A 5793-nucleotide genomic window follows, 5' to 3' on the forward strand; every position below is an offset into this window, starting at 1 on the left:
AGAGAGAGAGAGAGAGAGAGAGAGAGAAAGAAAGAAAGAAAGAAAGAAAGAAAGAAAGAAAGAAAGAAAGAAAGAAAGAAAAAGAAAAGCCCACTTCTACCATGTCATTGGAGCTCAGCCTAATGACAAGGGGCTGAAACCAATGTCTACTGGGAGTCACTGCGCTGCAAGGGCCAGATACAGTTGCCTTCCACTTGAACTGGCTTCTTTATCTGCACAACTTGGGGAAAACTTTCCAGATGAACTGTCATTCAGAAACCTTCAAATGAAATTGATTCTTAGTCTGACCTAGGACTCATGGCAAAGAAAGAGAGAAATGTTCTGAGAATGTAAGGGAGAGGGGAGCGTGTGGAAACTGTGAGGGAGGTGGGCAGTCTGGAGCTCAGGCTTATTCTCCTCGGTGCACAAAAGCTTCCAGGGACCTGTGAGCCTTCCTATAAAGTGGAGCACTTCCCAAGTGGAGCACCGACCCTGACAGGCACAGACTGCCATGTGCTTCCTCTCAAGAAGTGTTCTGGAAAGGGCCATATAGGTTCCTGACCACGAATCTGTCTTTCTCATTCCTGTGCAAAGGTATCCAACTAAAGACCAAAAGATACCAAAGTGTTGGGGATGGGGGTGGGGGTGGTGGGTGGGGTGGGGAGAGGCTCTGATCCCTGATCTAGCTCATAAATGATTTAGGGTTACCTAAATCAGAGGGATGAAGACAAAGCTTCAGAAGGAGGAATGTTACAGTAACAATCAAGGCCCATTCAGGGTGAACTGGTCAAAAGAATGGAATTTCTGGCCCGAGTAGGGACCTAACAGACTAGTTGGCCAGGTCAACCACCTGGCCAGGGGACCACACTAGGACAGCAGGCTCACTTTAGCTATACTTAAGAGTGGCTGGAGGGGGCTGGTGAGATGGCTCAGTGGTTAAGAGCACTGACTGCTCTTCCAAAGGTCCTGAGTTCAAATCCTAGCAACCACATGGTGGCTCACAACCATCTTTAATGAGATCTGATGCCCTCTTCTGGTGTGTCTGAAGACAGCTACAGTGTACAGTGTACTTATATACATAAAATAAATCTTAAAAAAAAAAAAAAGAGTGGCTGGACTAATTATCCTTTTAGTGAGATACCACACCTTTAGGAAGGTCTGCTTACCTTTCTAAATACTGACTCAGAAAGAGGCAACTTTTATTTATTTTTTTCTCTTTCTTCCAGATGTTGGCCAGAACCTAAGCATGCTTTTTCTGATAGTTTGGGCTTCCTTACTCTTTCTCTAAAGCCACTGGCCTCCCTGCTATGTGGTGCCAGCTTCCAGTCCTGGATGAATGCTGGTACCACAAAGCTTTTCCTCCTCCAGGCAACTCCTGGGATCAACAGCCTGGCCTGGAGTTTTTCTTTTAAATTGTAATAAAGTTGTCCTTGAGCTTAAAAATAAAAACCTACAAAAGCAGGACTAAAGAGATGGATGGCTTGCCTGGTCTTCCAAGGGTCCTGAGTTCAATTCCCAGCAACCACATGGTGGCTCTCAACCATCTGTAATGGGATCTGATTCCCTCTTCTGGTGTACATGAGGACAGAGCATTCATAGATATATAATTATTAAATAAATCTTTAAAACCTATAAAACCAAAATGGTCTATAAAGCCAGTAGCTAGTATCTGTGAGATTTTAGTTATCTACAGAGAGAGGAATTTTTGGTAAAAGTGAAAAAACTAAATATCTCCCCAGATATCATTGTTATCCAATTTTTTTTAATTGATGTCACAGGCTTATGTATTAAGAGCTGACTTTATACAATGTACGTACACACACACACACACACACTATATCAAGTATTTCATCTTGGTTTGCCTTCCACAGTTCTTATCTAGTATGGTGAGAGGAAATGATTACTTTCGTTTTTCATAGTCAAGGTAATCAATAACAAGAACAACAAAAGTGCAGAAGTGGAAGGCTAAACAAATGCCTGGAGACAGGGCTAGCTTAGGGTTATCCCTCAAACACCCACCCAGATCTTCTCAGGCTCCATCAGCCATTCTCTCAACAGGGCAGGTTGTACTGTTCATTCACTGTCCAGAAAGCATGGCGATTCTCCACTGTGTGAGAGAACAAATCCTTGGATAGCACTGCAGGATGGTGTCCTGGCAGGTTAGACCAGCAATACCCTCCCAGCTCCATTACGGTAGAATGTTTGTCCAGTCAGTTAAGCGATACTGTGTAATATTTTAGAAGTGTCTCAAACCAGCCAAGCATATTGAGTAATATTTTGATAAGCAACTTAAAAATTTCTCACTGGTAGTTGGGTAGAAAAGCTTGATTCCTTTCTGATCAGGGGTTTCAGAAAGTTAATGTTAAAATGCACCCGAGGGATTGTATCAGCGCACAGGCACTGAGAGCACAGTGCTTCCTCCACGTAAACAACACATCTGCACTTCAACACCGATGAGTGCCCAGTGGATGTGTGCTGCTGGAGAAAGGCACTGGAAGGATCAGGATGGAGGTATCCCAGGTATTCCAAGTGTTTTTATTCTAATACAGTGATGCGTTTCCTATTCTATTCTTCAAGACCTAACCTTTCCTATCAACTCAGTCCCATCGCTGAAGAAGCTAGGTGTTTCTATTTGATTCCCAGCGTGCAAAGAAACGTGCTGTTATTTCACAGATGGGAAACAGGCAGAGGAGAAAACGGGTTTGCAAGTTCACAGTAGTCGTGACTCTCAGACTTGAAGTGCCAGCACTAACTCCTCTTCCATTCATTTTCATCTTGTACCTTAAAGATCAACTTTGCTTTCAAGCAACTCCTTAGTTTTCCACTGGTTAGCAGTTTGCACTCACTGTCTCTCTCACTCATATCTGTAAAGGTAAAAATTCTTTAGAACTACTAACACTGATAAGAACAAATGACAAATGTGTCAGTCCATCCTTTGGCTTAACCAGATGCGAGAATTAGATACAGAAAATAATCTGGAAACCTGTTGATTACCCTGAGTGGAATGTGACAGTTTAGGACTGGAAAAGACTTTTTATAGTTGATAGAACTGACCCTTTAACCCCATCCCCAAGCCTGGGAATAAGCATATATCATACGTGCAGACAAGACAGTCTTTATTACATGCAGCAAAGATGCCAGGTATTCTCAAAGCGTACTGTAAACGCTTATGTCATCGTGTATCAGATCTATTAAGTGGGTCTTGTTTGTGTCTCCATTTGATACAACAGGTACAGACTGGGGGAATTGTTCAACAAGGGGGATTCAGGAGTCAAGGTTGGAAGTGAGGTAGTTTGGCTCAGTGTTCAAGCTCCTAACACTTATACTATGTGTCTGTTAGGTACAAACAGGATTAAAGGGACCAGATTCAGGCAACACAGATCTACTTAAGAGAAACCCCTAGAAGTAGCTGTTGATTGTGGGGAGGAAGCCTGGAATTGGGCGGGAGTGGGGGACAAAGTAGTTAAAGTATACTTAAAGATGATGTCATTGATGAGCTCTGATTGGGGCACACTGTGCAGCAGCCAAAAGAGGGAGCATCCTCTTTAGAGTGATTTCTAAAAGGATGGTAAGGATGCTGCTGTACTCAGTGCTATGTGGCCACCCCTGTATGCGTGTTAGTCTTTGAGGATTTTGACTCATGCACATGCACATGCGTGGTGGATGTGTATGCAGGTGGAGGCCATAAGTTAACCTCGGGTGTCATTGTCAGATGCCATCCATCTTGATTTTTGTTTGTCTTAGGTAAGTTCTCACCAGCCTGGAGCTTGCTATCTGCCAGTTTCTGCCTCTCGAGCGCTGGATAATAACTTGCCCACATACTTTTCTTCTTCGAGCATGTTCTGGGGGTCAAACTCGGGTCTTCATGCTTACCCAGCAAGCATTTTACCCACTGAGCCAGCGTCCCAGCACTGGGGACTCCGTTTTCCTATGCTTCTGACTGTAAGTTGGTCATGCCTGTTTTTCACTAATGATGCGTATTAATTTGCTATTGCTGCTGTAAAACATTACAAACTTCACATGGCACATGTATTATCTTACTGTCTCACAGGGCTAAGGACAATACTGTAGGAGAGATTCTAAGGGAGGACCTATTTGCATTCTTTTAGCTTCTAGAAGTCCCTCACATTCCAGGGTTGATGAGCCCTTTCTGCATTCAGAAATCAGCAATGTAACATCTTCCACTGTTTTCTACCTCTGCCTGTCATTCATGAGAGCCTTGTAGTTATCCTGGGCTCAGTTGACAACCCATCTCAAGGTCCCGAAGTCTTGTTTATCATGTAACACAATATATTTATGGGTTCTAAGAATTAGGGTGTAGACAGCCTGGGGGGGGGAGGCATTACACCTTTTACAGGATATAGGGTTCCATTTCTCAGCTGTAAGGATGGCCTCCTTCCATCCCTAAACCTCCCTTATTCCCATAGCCTCGTGGACAAGGTCGGTTGCTTTGTCTAGGTCTCATGGCTCCCTGCAGCGGCCCTCCCCACCCTCAGTCTGGTCCCACGTTTAGGTCCTTCCTCACTCCTTCAGTGAAGCCTCAAAATGCTCAGCTCTACAAGAGGCTCTTTCCCTTCCAGCTCCTTCCCACCTGCCGCTCCTCATACACACTAGCCCAGCGTCCCAGTGGGTCTCTAAAGGAGAAACACAAAGAGTTATTGCCTTTTAATTACACGTGCTATTGTAGCATCTATAAGGAAGAACATTTTAAGCTTAATTGAGACCAAATGTGAAGTTAAATTAAATGAATAAGTAATTAAGGTAATGTTCCCGCATTAGCCCCGTGTGAGTGCAGAGGCCTGAGAGAAGACAGGTACCAGGCCTCTAGTGAGCAAAATGTACGCAGAGCTGGGGGGTTGGGGAGGGTGCAGAGAACCTGGCCTGGCAAGTGAGTGCAGAACGGTCCATGGGGGTGGTGATCCTCCAGCTTTTGGGGTTTTCCCCCACCCTCTTCTTACACCCCCAGCCTAAGCCCTCATTTTTGAAGCCTGGCTCTGGTCTCTCACAAATCTTTTGAAGCTTTCTAATGTCTCTCTTGCCTGCCTGGAGTGCATGTGGGTGTTTGTCCATGCTCTGGTCCTTATCCCAGCATAGGACAGCATGACAAGATTTATATTAGCTTCTTCTGTCTTCTGCTTCTCACTGCCTTGTCATATTGATCATCCAAGGCCCATGGATTCTTCCTTCAGATACTGTCACATATGAAGCCACCAGGATCGCTCCTACTGGCCCTGCCCACCAGTCCTGTCGCATACTAATGAATGATGTAGCCCTCAACTTAGGTCATTGCTTTGTAGCTTGTGTTGTTTCTATTTTCATATTCTGTCTTCTCTGCTAAGGAGACAAGAGCAGTAAGTGTGACTAACACTTATCTCCCTTCACACCAATCCCATGCCATGAGCAACGTTATTCCCCTGTCTAGATGAGGAGACAGGAAGAATGTGGTAAGTAATGAGGCTGGGATGGAAAAGACCTCCGAGAACCACTCCTTCCACACTGACCTCTCAAGAGGCTGGTAGGGACGAATCCGGGTGTCAGGAAAGCAGTCTTCCTTCTCTGAAGAGGAAGGAATAGCAACACCTGCCTGCCCTGGACTCTACTACGGAATGCTATCACCATCTAGTGTCCTACAGAAGTAACACAGCTTTGCCTTAAAGTCTGTCCTTTCCACATAATGTCAGTCTTTCCGGTCTTGAGGGATTTGTGAACACCGAGCAGACTACCATGTGTCAGCCCCTGCCCTGTACCAGGTCCTGAGTATAAGATGTGCCTGACTGAATGCTTTCTGCAGGACTAAAGTGAGAACCAGGCAAG

The sequence above is a fragment of the Mus caroli genome, chromosome 9 (assembly GCF_900094665.2).
Source record: "Mus caroli chromosome 9, CAROLI_EIJ_v1.1, whole genome shotgun sequence".
NCBI classification, from domain to species: domain Eukaryota; kingdom Metazoa; phylum Chordata; class Mammalia; order Rodentia; family Muridae; genus Mus; species Mus caroli.